Source organism: Lissotriton helveticus, chromosome 6 (genome assembly GCF_964261635.1).
Source record: "Lissotriton helveticus chromosome 6, aLisHel1.1, whole genome shotgun sequence".
NCBI lineage: Eukaryota > Metazoa > Chordata > Amphibia > Caudata > Salamandridae > Lissotriton > Lissotriton helveticus.
Genome location: NC_136067.1, coordinates 2073343846 through 2073359910, shown reverse-complemented (window position 1 = coordinate 2073359910; position 16065 = coordinate 2073343846). Strand labels below are relative to the sequence as shown.

Here is a 16065-nt window from a genome sequence, read left to right as displayed (position 1 = left end):
GGAGATCTTTTTTCATTTTTTCTCGTTTTTTTCCTCTGTTCATGTGTGCTGCATTCTGCAGCACACATAGAATGGGAAAACATGTCCATGGTTTGTTTTTGCACAGGAAGGTGTCGCTTCCGACATAAACGCATAAACGCAATCCTGACTGATGGTGCAAGGATGACTGCATTGGCACTAAGCACCAAATTATGCACCAGTGCTGGCTGAAAGGACAGGAATGGCCATATATCATACAAATGGTTCATTTCTGCTCTTTCATTTTGACACAGGGAAGCTGAGCAAACATACTTGCTGTGCTGTCCAGTGCCACAAACTTTAGTACATCACATTCTGGGTTTTCTTTTCATAGAGCCTGCTAGTTTAAACAGCACAGGATGTGGGAAGGGAACATTCTTTACTGCAAAGGATCCAAGATTATTATACATTACAGTGCATAAAGTTCATGTAAAAATAGTATTTTACTTAATCAAAGGATGATGAAATTGACTGTGATACAAACTGCAAAGGATTTCATGAACAAAAGTCAAACAAGTTGTAATCTTTTAAGAGCTTTATTTATGATGCATTGCAATATTCATCCTTTTATATCACATTGTGAACACCTCCACCAAGGCCTGGCTTCTACACTAAGTAATAAAGTCAGAGGGAAACAAGACACTGTAGTAGATGGAGGAGTCATTAGAAAGACAAACTTCCTTGATGTTAAAGAAAACAATGTATAATAATGATTGTATGGATTTTATGACATTTCAGCACAAGTGGATGTTTGCATAAAACAATTATCACTGAAGGTTTGCTATATGTTTGATACAGTAAATCAAAGGATAATATTTTATTTTAATTTATTCATTATCCCTACAGAACGTCAATCTATGAAGCAGTGCAAGCGGGGAGTGAAGCAGAGCCGGCCTCAGTATCCCAGGAGAGCCATTGCTACAAACTAAGGAAAGAGACTCTCATTACAGTGTTGGTGGAGCAGGAGGGAGGGGCCACAATCCTTCTGATGCCAAGAGAAGAGCAGGAGCTTCATGTGAGACTGGATTCAGGCTGCTATAAGGAAATATGGAAGAACACAGTTAGACACTATATGTGCACTGACAAAACAAATCACAGGAGAGTTCAAGTGTAAAACAGTTCATTCACAGGCACTTGCTATATGTTGAAAAGAACAAAACAATAGAGGCAGGCTTCATGAAAAGAGACTCAATCTTTGTAAAATAGGAACAGCATGCAACAGTTGGTTATTTGTAGAAGAACATTTAGGGCTGCATTATGTAATTTGCCTAATTAAACACAGAGATGAAAGAGGGTCCGCTGAAAAAGCGTTCGACCAGGTTGCGTGGGAATTTTTGTGGGCAGTATTACGATATACGGGCTTCCAGCAACAGTTTCCTAAAGCCATTCAAGTTTTGTATAGATGCCCTTCGGCAAGAATATGTATTATGGGTCTTGAGTCAGGCTCAATAAATATCATACGAGGGACAAGGCAGGGGTAGCCCTGCTCTCTCCTACTGTTCGCCTTTTATATCAACCCTTTTTTAACAATGCTGGAGCAATGTGCAGAAATAGAACCAGTAATATGGAAGCAAGAACAATATCACGTTCTAACATATGCTGATGATGTGGCAGTGGTCACTCCTGATCCAAAAGAGGCCATCTCTAAGATAGAACAACTTGCTGTAGAGTTTGGAGCCACATCAGGATACAAATTAAATGTGTCTAAAACACAAATACTATGCTGGAACCAAGAGTGTTTTAATGATCAGCGAGTTACAACTGAGAGATCATATTTAGGGGTGACTATAAGAACTTGCCTGAAATCTTTAGTTGAGATTAATTGGGGAGCTATTTTAACAGCGGTTCGAAAACAACTGGGCGGGTGTGAATGTCTACATCTGACACTTGTAGGGGATGTAATGTCCTTAAAATGCTTATCCTACCTAAAGTCATGTACTTTTTTAGATCTGTGCCTCTAGAACTAACAACTAAGCAATTGGCTACATTACAGTCGAACTGTTCGAGGTTTTTATGGGCACAAGGGAAACCCCGGAGAGCAATGCGTTATATTGTTTTACCACAGGAAAAGGGTGGATGGGCAGTTCCCGATTTTTCTTTATACTATCTTGCTTGTATGTTACAACGTATGAATATTTTATTTACAGGGACAGAACCATTGAATATTGCGGAATCACCTTCAATATATCAAATGCTACTGGGTAGTGATGCGAAAAATTGGCTGTTTGTTAATGTGAAGCCCAGTTATTACAAAAAAAACTTGATTTAAGGTTCTGCATGCGGCATACAAGGTCTGGACTGTGGTGCAAAAGTGGTATAAGGTGGAGAGGATTTCTTATTACACTCCGTTTTCCATTTCTATATTGCTGCCCCTGATATTTTGGGATCGGACAATAGACAGATGGCATATAAACGGTATCCAATATATTGGGGATCTCTATGAGAATGGAGATATATCATATCTCTAGAACTGAATTTTTTTAATTCCTTCAAATACGGGATTATTTACTTAAGTGTCTCTGGAAAATTAACATAAACCCCCTAATTGAAGGTGTAAGGAAATTAGCACGCATTGGCTTGCTGTATAATATGCTAATAGAAACTAAAGAAGGGGATCTGGATAGGCGAAATAGCAATTGGGATAACATACTTTGGTGTCAAGGTACACAAGTAGAAAATGCCAATGGCTGGGCGGGGAGATTATTGATATCTGCCAACCTTCGTGCACAGCGTTATAAGACAATATTTAACCTTCACTCCAGACAGGTTATTAAAATGGGGGGGGGCGTTAATGATAGTAAGTGCTTTAAATGTGGAGCAGAAGATGCAGGAATTCTTCATATATTTTTTATGTGGAGACATTTAAGTACATTTTTTGGAGATATAGAACATTTTCTGGCGGAATTACTTGGGGGTCCCATTAAACTTTCTGCATCCCATGTGTTATTGGGGGTTACAGAGGGAGATGAATGTGATCAGCTGGCATATAGACATCAATATTTGATTTGTCTAGTTACAGCCATAGCCCGGCTGTGTGTAGCATCAATATGGTTACATAAGGATGCCCCGTCATTCGAGTTGTGGAGGGCAAGTTCTTTTATCCATCTTTAATCTTGAATTTAGCATGTATGCACTAAAGGGGGTTAGAAAGAGAAAGCTAGGTAGAGCTATTTGGGGGCCTGTGATCGCCTATATGAGTGATTGAAATGTTAAGAAATAATTGCAATACCTTGAGAAATTATCGTATTGCATATAATACACGTTGCACTTTTGAATATTGCACTATGCACTATGCACTTTAGTATATGTGTAAAGATTTCCGCTAAATGAATGTATTGTGCTAGCACTGTGGATTTTTTTTCTTTTTCGTTTATTAATTTTTTGTGTAGGACCTGTGGGATGGACTTTAACCATTGATTGTATAAACTGATATATATGTATTGCTTTGTGATGGCTTCATGGATTAATAAAAAGAAATTAAAAAAATAAAATTAAAAAAAGAGATGAAAGAGGGCATCCCAAATCCTAGTTACAGGTTTAGAGTTGTCCACAAACACGTACATTTGTGACCATTCTCAAACTATCATCCGACCTTTTCCCACCTTGGAAGTGGTCAGAAATGTATTCCAGTAAAGTCTACTTTAATTCTCCTTCTGTGATGGGAAGGGGGATGGATCATCCCCAAATGTGGTGCAGATGAAGGGATTTCTTCACAGGCAAAAGTGTGTGATGACACAGGGGATGCTTTCTCCCGTACAGTATGATGTGTAGAATTCCCTTCAGAGGACATAGGAGCCTATAGGTGATGTGCTGCAGGGAATGTTTGTGAATTGGAAAAAAAAGTCTAATATATTCAAGCAGAGAGATCAATCTCTGCCCATACTTTTATATTTTCTTTCTGAACAGGGTCCTTTATTTACACACCGGAGATTCCATTAATAGTGTTTGGGAATATCAGGTTATGTGTAAGAATTTATAGAAAGTTTACAAATGGTGCAAACTGAAAAGAAGTAAGAGCCTGCTGTGGCTTATGAACATTGAGGGAAAAAGTAGTGAAAACAGCACGTAGCATGGGGGTATACACTGCATTTGGGAGGGGGAATGAAGGACAGCATAGGGGACATAAGGGATATTAAAGATAGGTGCTATGCAGGGTATCACACAAAAGATTGCCCCACAATCACCCCAATATGGGATGTGCTTGATGTTTCAATTTGGTCTTGAGATGTGAAGTAGAAGAGAGCTGTACCCATGTACTCCTGCAAAGGGTGAAGGTATGAAGGGTATTGCTGTGCAGTCCTGGAGGTAAATATACCAATTATAGGTCTGGTGGGGCTGATGTTTTGCTGTTTAGTGATACAATCTTTGAAGAAACTGACTGAATAATGACAGGTGCCATAGCAGGGCCTGACAATGGATGTCTCTGAATTCAATCACAAAAATAAAGACCGCTTGTATAGAGAGAGGAGGTGATCAGAGAAGACTCCACTGATGCTGCACTGAGAGTCACTTGGAGTCAGATGAATGAGGGCAAATGAAGATGAGAGAAATTAAAAGTCTGGTCTGGGGGCTGCCCTCCAAGGGAAGAGAGAAAGGGGTGAATTTATGGAAGATTTATATTAGACGGAAGATGTTTGGAAGAACATTGAAACAGTAATCAAAACAATGTGATCAGTGACAGAAGGACAGAAGGACAGTGAATGAGGCAAGGCAAGAAGAAACCAATGGAGCGCTGTGGTTTTATATACTTTACCCAAAGTCCACAAGAATCTACCGTTTCCACCAGGCAGACCGATAGTATCGGGGATTGGGGGCCCCACCGAAAGAATCGCAGAATATGTGGATCTTTTCTTGGGACCTCTAGTCAAGAACCTTCCGTCTTTTATACAAGACTCGAAACATATATTGAATATCATGTCAGACATGGAATGGCAACAAGATACCAGATTGGTAACCATGGATGTGGTGTCCCTGTACACCAGCATCAATCCTGAACTAGGCATCACAGCCATCACCAAACTTCTTTCTAACAGACCGGCTTCACTATGGGCACACACCAACATGCTGCTACACATGATGAAGATTATCTTAGAGAACAACTTCTTCATTTTTGATCGGAAATGGTATAGACAGAAGAAGGGAGTAGCCATGGGCTCGAAATTTTCACCCTCCTTCGCCAATCTCTTTATGGGGGCCTTGGAGGCTGACTTAATTTGGGGCACCAAAGGTAGACCATATATCGACTCCATAGTCTATTGGGGTCGATACATTGACGACTGTTTTCTCTTGTGGTCAGAATCTGAGGAACTTCTTCTCTCTTTTTTCGAATATCTGAACACCAATTTGTGGGAAATCAGTTTCACTATGCGACACAGCCTTACTAATATGGAATTCTTAGATTTAGAATTTTATGTGAAGGACAACCAGTTACATTCTAAATTGTTCAGAAAACCCACCTCCTGCAACTCTATACTCCATGCTTCCAGCTTTCACCCTGAGCACCAGTTACGGTCCATCCCATATGATGAATTCTTAAGAGCGAAGCGTAACTGTAGTGAAGCAATCGAATTCGACAACTGCATAGTAAATATGAGAGACAGGTTTCAAAAGAGAGGTTACTCTAGCACATCCCTCAAGAAAGCAGAACGAAAGACTAGAATCATCCCTAGACCAGATTGTCTGAAGACACGTACAGAGGTTGAGTCCTCCAGCCAACAAATCAGACTTATCACAGAATTTAATGCACTTAACTACTCCATCAAAAAGAGCTTCAATAAACATTGGAAACTCTTAACAGATGATCCTGTACTTAAGGAATTTCTTCCGAACAGACCGTCCATCACATATAGAAAGGGTTTCACTCTGAGAAATAAATTGAGCCCAACAGTTCCCCATAACACAACAGTGTGGGACTGGTTGTCCACACGAGGCCTTGGATTCCACAAGTGTGGTTTTTGCTCCATGTGTATCTGGGGAAAACATGGCACTAAAACTTTCAAAGGCCCTGATGGAGCTATCTACAAAATTACATAATAGAATGCCAATGTGGCAAAATCTATGTAGGCAGCACCATCAGGACTCTCAAAGAAAGAATTTCTGAACACATGAGAGCCATCCAGAAAAGAGACCCTAAATATCCGGTAGCCTTACATGTAGCGGAATGTCAACCACTGGAGGATGACATCAAAGTACGTGTTTTTGGGATAGACGTGATTCCCCTCGACATCAGAGGGGGCAACCGTGAACTGAAGCTCAGACGTAGAGAGGCCACATGGATCATGCGTTTACAATGCGTGGAACATGGGCTCAACTACGATCCTGAGCTTCAATTCTTCTTGGGCGACTAGACAGCCGCCCTGGGGACCTATCTTTTGCAAACACTAACTGAATTTTTGTCTTAATATTAGCCAGGAACTCACAGTGTTAAACTCAGACACCGCTAGAAATGTTTATAACCTTCTAGGAAGAGAATGAGGTTACTTACTGTTTGTACTGTATGATACATAATTTTATGATGTACTGTTCTATGTAATGTTTTGACTCGTACTGCGGTCTGGTGTTTTTATATAACTATACTGCGTGAGAATCTAGATTGTAATTGATTTGAATCAGAAACATGAAAAGTTCACTAATAAGTGGTGATAGTAGGGCACCTTCACTCTGGTGGCCGCCAAGACATTCATATGGCTTTCCTCACATGATACCTAACTACTGAGCACTGCGCTAATACAACGGCTGACATCATCCTTTATCGAGCGTCATCTCTCGAGGAACAACGATCAGAACAGGTACGCCCACTTATCCATTAGAAATACGCATCGTGTTCTAGGCCATACACTGTGGCTTCGTTTGCACCATTTTATCCTTGGTGAAACGATAATATCTCAGTTTGTGTATATCTCCATAAACATCTTTCCTCTTAAAGATGGCGTCTATTCCTCGCCACCTATTACTCCGACATCTTCGATGTCCACGATTCTCACTAAGCAACCCGTACCACTAGCCTACTTGTCCAGTTTAGACACGCTTGGTGTTCTGGGTCACACACTGTGGGTTCTTTGACACTATATCTTTTTCTCGGTTTAACGATATTATCTCAGTATGTATATATCTCCATAAACATCTTTCCTCTTAAAGATGGCGCCCATCTCTCGCCACCTAATGTTCCGACATCTTTGATGTCTATTATTCTTATAAAGCGACCCCTCCCACTAGGTCACGTGTTCGTACCCGAGAGACGACGACCGGGAACTACAGGAGGAGGGATACCTTACCACGGGTAAGCGGGTATAATTCGCCTTTAATCAGATACAGAAAAAGACTTTTTTTTTCCTCTTTCTGAAATGAACTCTTAAAGCCCACTGAACCGGGCTCTCATAGATCTAACACGTGCGCATACAAATTCTTTACCCTTGCAGCGCACCGCCACATAGGAAACGCACCCGTTTCTTGCGAGCCTTTCTATGGATGGATCCCCTCCCGGCTACCACCTGATACACACCAGTATTCAGGTATTCCGTCACTTTTAGCCTTTGTAGGCTTACCGCAAACACGATGTGTAATGTCATTTGAAACACTGAGTTACACCACATTTTTAGCCGTTTAACCTATGCAACTTTTCTCTTTTTTTGCCTTTCTTTTCCAAACAGAGTGCTTACACTCGAAGATTTTCTCCTAACCAATAAGGCAGAACACAAAGAAAAAAGTGTTTTTTACGTGACTCTTTTGAATATACCCTTCCTAATTAGTCACTAACGGAGAAACTAGTGGTAAGGACACCGTTATCGCTGTCCTCTATTTTACTGAATAGATGTCCTCGGACATCCCCCTTTGGAATGCTTCCTTAATGATCTTTTTTGTTTTTTCCTCTAGTCTCTCTCCTATCTACCTATTTAGAACATGAACATAAAGTCCAGACTTATTTTCGATTAATACGATTGAGCTGAGCCCTAAGGTAATTAGTTCGCCATTTAGAGAGAGACTTTTTTGCGACGAGACTAAACTTTGTTTGCTTCTTACTCATAACGGACACTACCCTTTTTTTTTTACACCATATCACGTTACCGTTAGAGTCCATCACTTATATTTCTACACGTTAGTTCACTATAATAAAAATATTTTTGGTTGGATGCTTCACCACCTCACAAACCTTCGGACGGTAGGATCACCGTGCATGTGTAATAAATGACCACACACCCAAACGTCATCTCACAGTACCTCACGACTGTGCACCGCCGCTCAAGGATAAACACCCACATCCTTGTGATGGCACACTTCCTAGATCTTCAGCATCATCACCATGCACCACCACCATGTGCGAACTCAGACGCACGCATTGACTGCATGTTGGTTGCACATTTTGTCACCATTTGCAGTATGTCACAACGATATGACGCATTACTGAACATGCATATGTTATTCTTGTACCACCAGCCCTGAAGAGTCGTGTTGACTCAACTGTACACGACGAAACACGTGTCGGCTTTGTATGACATTCCTCAAGTCTGGAGAGAATAAACCATCTTCTTGCTGTGACTAAGAACACACTAAAGAATCTGCTTCTGTTTCTTTGATACTCATCAGTCATTGTACTGTTTATGTGATACCTTATTGTAGTTGCGAGAGCTTAGCTGTGTATATATGTTTAGTCTTCTGACTATTTCAGACGGTTAAGGGTGTTTTTCCGCCTGCTCTTCACGCACTACACACAAACCATTCACATCACACACTGTAACGTAAAAACTGAGGCAGTGCGCCCTAGAGATCTGAATTTCCTAAAAACCCCTTTCCAGTGTATTCAATGGAGCGCTGTGGTAAAGAGGAGTGTCTAGGAATGTCAAAGTGTGCCAGATTAGGAGAGATAAATTGAAATGCCTTATCAGACTCACCTAAAGTGTGAATCCTCAGCAAAAAGCTGAATTTTATTTGAGAAATTTGAGCAATACAAATCTAGTATTTAGTTCTACTGTGTAAGGCAGTGTGCAAAGGAATGAAATATAATGAGACAAACGTGGTGACACAGTTGTCAATGACAGCACCTCTTTTTTTCTGATAGAATATCAGAAATAGTTCTGAGTTTTGCCATGATGAGCAGTTATGCCATACAAGTTCCAGAAACATAAAATTGCCATGGTTTATTTATTGAGAAAGGCAATATATTGTACAGTAACTTGTAGTAATATAAAGCGGGGACATTATGTATAGTGTGGAATATAAAGAAGAAAATATGCAGGCAGCAAGCATGCTTGAAATGTGTGTTGACAATAAAAACATGCAGCCGAAAAGCACGCAAATCATATTCAGTCCTAATAAAATATCTACACAACCCTTGAAGTTGTTAACTAGTTTAGAGTGAAGGCGTACAAACAGAGGGAGATTAGGAGAACTATATACAGCCATCAATAAAGCTCTGCGAAGGCTATGACTTTAATGTACAATCTACAGTAAATATATGCATTCAGTAAGGTCAACATGAGGAGATACAGTGAAGGGCGGAGGATGGAACTAAAATGAAATTCAGCCCAAAACGTTCTCCCAATAAAATGTGATTTTGTGATTTAAGGGGTGAAACGGGAATTGGAGAAACTAGGAGAAGATGAGTTAAAAGGATTCATACAGCTTTCAAAAAAGGTGTAAGCCATGTTGTACAGCAGCTCAAGCGCTGTGTGATATGTAAAGAAAAAAACATTGACAAAGCCAAAAGATTTTGCATGGGCGAAGAGTGGTTGAAGAAGTGGATGTTAAATTGTGTTCTTTCTCTGTTGGGCCGTTTGAGGCATTTGAAGGACTGGCCAGACCAGAAGTGGTCCTGCCTGCTTAAGTCCAGTGTGACTCACTTTTGTACAGTTTAATATTTATTTGCTTTGCAGGTTTGCAGACTTCCTGTGGGCACTTGGAACCGCGAAAAAGAGTATCTATATAACTTGCATGCAGTTTTTTCAGGAGAAACTATTGTGTAAAATGCCCCTCCAAGATTCACCCTGGTGCATGCTTTGAAAGAAATGCAAACACAAACATTCAGAAGCATGCATTTCTGTACAATTTTGCAGGGATAAAGATGTGAGCGCAGGGTGATTAGTGCAGGAATGAAGGTTTTTTTTTTTATTTTTTTTTTTTTTTTTTTTTTTTTGTAAGACCTTTATTCACAAAGAGCAATCGACACAGCATGAGCCTACAACCCGGAGGCCGGCCCGCCATTCCACATTGTTTGTACAAAATACATATGGTAGTCCTGAAGGAAAAAAAAAAACTGTATGTGTATGTACAGTGTTTCTCCCACGCATGTTCTACGCAGGTCTCATAGCACGCTGTCAGTCTGAGTCTTACATTTTACATGTCATAAACAGTAAAGGACAACATTCCCCAACTTAAGACCTAACTGTACCCACATGCACACCCTATACAGTGAGTGAGATCGTGTCTCGGTATCCCTAGTGTAGCCCACGGTCGTCTCCCACTCTCATTCCAGACAGCACCCATTCCCGCCCAAGCAGTGTATCCGCTAGTCTTCATCGGTGTCCTGCAAGGAGTTCAGATAGTCTGTCAAGAATCCCCACATGTCCTTGGGTTTCGAGTTGGCTGGTAAGTCCTCCTCATATGTTTGGAGTCTATCTCGACATATGGACATGTCACGCAGCCATACTTTCGTGGTTGGTACCCTGCGGCTGTGCCAACACTGTGCCACCTGTCTTTTGGCTAACAACAAGGCGACAGCACAAAATTTCTTTTTCAGCGCCCTGAATTGTGGTATAATACCTAGTAGACAAATCTGCGGAGTACACTTCACCTCATCCTCTAACATGATCGTGAGTGCGGCAGTAACCTCCGTCCAGAAATCAGCCACTTTCGCACACTGCCATGCCAGGTGTACAAAATCCGCACCTTCCCCATTACAACGCTTACATCTGTCTTCCTCTTGCAGCCCAAATTTACGCATTTTCACAGGAGTGTAGTAAGCTTGGTGTAAGAACTTGAAATGAATAATCCGCAGATTTCCATTTGGTGTCAGTATCTGCGTTAGTGCGCATGCGCTGCTCCATTCTGTGTCCGACAATGGATTATCCAAAAGCTCATCCCATCTTCCCTTAGCCTTGAGTGTGTGTCCCGCTATTTCGGTTTGTGCTGCAGTGTACAGTCGGGACACCAGGTGAGAGAGGTCTGTTGTGGTGATCAGCATTTGCAAAGGTGTTAGAGTGTCAGGCTCTGCTGGAAACGAAGGGTAGTGTTCACGTAATGCCCTCGTCAGTCTGTAGTATGTGAATCTAAACATGGGAGTCTGGTTTCGGATATAAGCCAAGTCGTTAATGTCCAAAAATTTACCTTCATGAAACACATCACCCAGTTTGTTGATCCCAACTTTGTGCAGTAGAGATATCCCCACTTTTTCGTTAGTGACCGATAAAGCCTGATGGTTCCGTAGTGGCATGTCCGGAGCATATAATGGGGTTTTGTGAGCCAATTGCCCCAGTTTGTGCCAAGCTTTGATTGTTGTGTCTACAGTGTTGATATCTTTCATGTGAAGCGGCGGTCGTTTGTGCGACAATATCTCAGATAGGGGGACAGGATGAGCATCTCCCTCCTCAATGGCCACGTGGGTGATGTAGGGGACCTCATGGAACCAATAAGCTGCGTACTGTGCCTGAGCACAGAGGTAATATAGTAGAAAATCAGGCACCCCGAATCCGCCCTGTGCAATCGGGAGTGTTAGTGTCTGTAGATCAATACGAGCTTGTTTACCTGCCCATATCAGTGTTAGAACCAAGGACTTTATGCGACGGAAGATCTCTTGTGGAGGTGTGATAGGTATGTTATTAAAAAGGTACAATAACTTAGGCAGAATGTTCATTTTTACGATCGCTATGCGATCAGCTATAGACAATGGTAAGTGGATCCAACGATGGACCTTGTCTTCAAGTTTGGAGAGGGCCACACCATAATTCGCGCGCATTACTTCGTCAGGATCCCTGTGGAACATGACCCCCAAGTAGCGGATCGGGTCTTGTTGCCATTCTAGTGGATAGTCCACTTCAAAGGAATCGGTGGCGTCAGTGAGAGGGATGAGCGAGGACTTGGACCAATTAATAGCTAATCCCGAGTGTCCCCCAAATCGGATATACTCCCGAAGCAGCGGGTTCAGATGTACCCCCGGGTCCCGTACATACAGCAGCATATTGTCTGCATAAAGCGATATATGTAGTGGCCTGGACACAAATTGCAACGCCGATTCCTTGTAATTTTGACGCACTATGCACGCTAGTGGTTCTAACGCCAAGGCGAAGAGTAGAGGTGACAGGGGGCAGCCCTGCCTCGTGCCCCGTCCAATATCGAAAGGGGCCGAAACATAGCCATTGATGCGGACCCTCGCACTCGGTTCAGTGTACAATAAGGTGATCCACTGGACAAATCGTTTAGGGAAACCCATCCTGTTGAGGACAAGCAGCATATAGCGCCATTCAATGGAATCGAACGCTTTTGCAGCATCGAGCAGTACAGCCACTGCCCTAACCGAGGGCTTCAGGTAGTGTGCTAATGCAAACAGGGATCTGGTATTGTGTGAGGTGGATCTAGTGGGAACAAATCCCGCTTGGTCTGGCAGCACCAGTCGAGTCATCAGAGGGGTTAACCTAACGGCTAGGAGTTTCGCGAGAATTTTCGAGTCCACGTTTATGAGGGACAGGGGTCTGTAGGAGTCGCAGTTTTCAGGATCTTTGGAAGGTTTGAGGAGTGCTATTATCATCGCCTCTCGCAGCGTGGGAGGGAGCAATCCATTATCAAAGGAAGTACCATACATAGCCACCAAGTGTGGGGCAAGTATATCTACAAATTTTTTATAGAATTCGGATGTGTACCCGTCGGGACCTGGCGCCTTACCGTTGGGGAGCGAGGCGATCACCTCAGTGACTTCCTCTACTGTGATTGGCCGAGCTAGATATTCCCTGTGGGCATCCGACAGCCAGCCAATTGCCACATCATGTAAATAGGCGTACGTTTCATCTGTTGTAGCTGTGGGTTGAGATTGGTACAGTGCACTGTAGGAGTCCACAAAACATTGCACTATTTCTGTGGGTTGAGTACGGAGCATGTCATCCCCGGATTTGATACGGAGTATAGCCGATTGACCTCGCCCCTCACATATTTTACGCGCGAGCACTCTTCCTGGTCTACCCCCTTCGCCAAAAGCCCTGGCCGTGTGTTTGCGATCTAGGTATTTGAGTTCTGACGCCAGAAAGTCAGCATGTTCGGTGTTTAATTCGCGCAATTTGGGTAATATCAATACGTCCTGTGTTTGTTCGTACTGCAGTTCCAAATCCCTCATTTGGCTTTCGCAGCGGCGAATTTGGCCCCTGATGTCTTTAAGTATACCTATGGTAGTGCTGATGCAGACGCCCCTCAAAGTGGCCTTAAAGGCTTCCCATAGGAGACATGGGTCATCCGTAGTAGGTGCATTGTCAGCAAAATAGTCTTTGATTGCCGTAGTCACTGCGGTAGCATATACAGGGTCTGTGAGGGCCTGGGAGTTGAAACGCCATTGAAAGGGGGGGGGCGTGTAATGAGGGATATCTAGCTGCAATAGTACCGGGTTGTGGTCTGATAATGTGCGCGGTAGTACCTGCACCTGTCTTGCCCATAGAGCAACGTCCTTAGACCCCAACCAATAGTCTAGTCTGGACCAACTATTGTGTGATGCTGTGATGTGTGTAGCGCCGGGGTCATTCGTGTGGTGCAGTCTCCAGATATCCGCTAGCGCCAAGTCCTCTAACATGTGACCCACCATCTGTCTCGACTGTTTGTGCTGTTCTACAGATTGTAAGGAGCGGTCCATACCGTCCTGTAGTGTCACATTCCAGTCTCCCCCGCATAATATGTGCGTGCTCGCATGTGTCTGTAAGTGGCCCCAAACTTCACGGTAGAACTCCGGTGCATCAATATTCGGGCCATATACATTAAGGAGTGTTATGTGTTGGCCCCTCAGTGTGCCCGTCACCAGCACATACCTGCCAGTGGGGTCCTGTAGTACGTGCTTCTCCTCAAAGGCGATCCCTTTCTTGAGCAATATTATCACCCCCCTAGAATAAGACGAGTACGAGGCTCTGTAGGATGAACCCGCCCATCTCGACCCCAATGTAGCGTGAGTGTTCGGCGCTAGATGTGACTCTTGCAGAAAAGCTATATCTATATTCCATCTATTGAGGCTGGCAAATACCTGTCTGATTTTCTGAGGGCGTGAGAGACCCCGCACATTCCAAGTTAGAACGTTCAAACCGTTTCTGCCTGTGTTACCAGAACCTGTGTTCCGCAAACGATACATTACTACTCATGCCTGTATTCCCCAAGAACACACCCGGAGCCCGACCCCATTCATCAAAGTCATCGTATGTTACATTCACCACATCTCTCAGTGTATATCCAAATAATGTGTACATTTGTGATACTATCGGTCTTTCAAAACAGTCAAAAACCCCCCTACCCCTCATCCCACCCACTCCAGCATCCCCAACCTGCCGAAGCCATATCCCTTCAGAGCACATTCCCTTCAACCATGTAAACAACAACTTGGTGCTCATAGCAAAACTCATGTCGGGTATTACCCTCATGGAGGACCGCTAGAGGCACAACTTACACCCGGTGTACAGGTGCGGGCGATACTATTAAGAATCGGGATAGTCGCAATGTGTGTGTCCATTAAACCATTGGCCCTCTGACCCTTTCGCATCGCACACTCAGACGCAGGCAGTGGAGCATTCATTTAGGAGGTATAGCCGTTCTTAACGATGAACAGATACCCATGGATGGGATGTGACCCAGGAACGTTGCAGAAATACACCCCCCCCACATCTCCACTGTCTGGCTACATAGAATACGATAATCAGCAACTTACAGACGCAATGCAAAGTCATTTGTCCATGCCCTGCAATGTGAAATGTGTCTCAGCGTTCTAAGGTTTATCACCACCTTCGCCGTTCCATCTATCCAGAGGTGAAAGCGCGGCAACAATGTCTAGCCATGGGGAGCAGTTATTGTTCGGTGCAGGGGTGTAGTCCAGTCCTCGACAACCCCGCCCCCCCCCCGCCTGACCGATTCCCAGCGGCAAATGGCAACGCACACATCTCACCTCTGGTGGATTCGTAGACGGCCGCTCGCGCAGTTCAGCAGTAGTTCACAGCGGCCATCCGATTAGTTGTACTCGTCGCCGTAGTTTGATGCATTCCTCACGCCGCATCAATCCGAGTCTCTATTCTGATCGTTTTGGGATGCAGACCTCGCCTCTCGTTGTGCTGTCTTAACAAAGTCAAGGGCCGCTTTGGGCGTTGCCAGTACAACCGCCTGTTCCTTCCACACAACTCGAAGGCGGGCAGGGTATAACATAGAGTACACAATATTCAACTCTCTCAGCTTAGCCTTCACTGTCGCGAATTCTTTACGAGCTTGCTGAACAGCAACTGTGTGGTCGGGGTAGAACTCCAGAGTGTTGCCTTGGTGGGTGATTCTGCCCTTCTCCCTTGCAAGCCGGAGGATCGTGTCCCTATCTCGATAATTGAGGATGCGCGCCACAATTGGCCTGGGTGTAGCACCGGGCGGTGGTTTGGGGCCCAGCGACCTGTGGGCTCTTTCCACAATGAAGATCTGCGACAGGGCCTCCGTCCCAAAGATATCCTTGCACAACCCCTCTACGTAGTGTTCCATACGACCTGTGTTGGTCGATTCCGGCAGGCCTGCGATTCGCACGTTGTTGCGCCTTGAGCGCGCTTCCAAATCCTCCTCCTTCGCTCTTATCACCTGCAGAATCCGTTCCATTCCAGTGCACTTCGTGGTGGACGTTCGTGCCTCATCCTCTACAGCCGATATCCTTGTTTCGGCCTCATCCAGTCGTTCACCATGTTTTTCTTGTCGAGCCGCCATGCTATCCATCCTGCACGTCAAATTGTCCAATTTGCCATTAATATCCTGAAGATTGGATTGAATGGCCAAAAGTATCTTCTCCATGTTAGTGGTACGCGACGATTCTGAAGACCCTCCGGGCTCCGTCAAATCGTCTGTAGTTTTCGA

General features: G+C 43.8%; 1 long non-coding RNA gene across 1 annotated transcript in view; it reads right to left on the bottom strand.

Annotated features, from left to right (window-relative positions):
* Nucleotides 1-557: 557 nt before the first annotated feature.
* Nucleotides 558-16065, bottom strand: part of LOC144762040 (uncharacterized) — a 40292-nt gene continuing 24784 nt past the window's right edge. Inside the window, exon 3 of the long non-coding RNA XR_013596017.1 lies at nt 558-1053. This is a non-coding gene — a long non-coding RNA (uncharacterized LOC144762040). The remainder of the gene's footprint in view (nt 1054-16065) is intronic.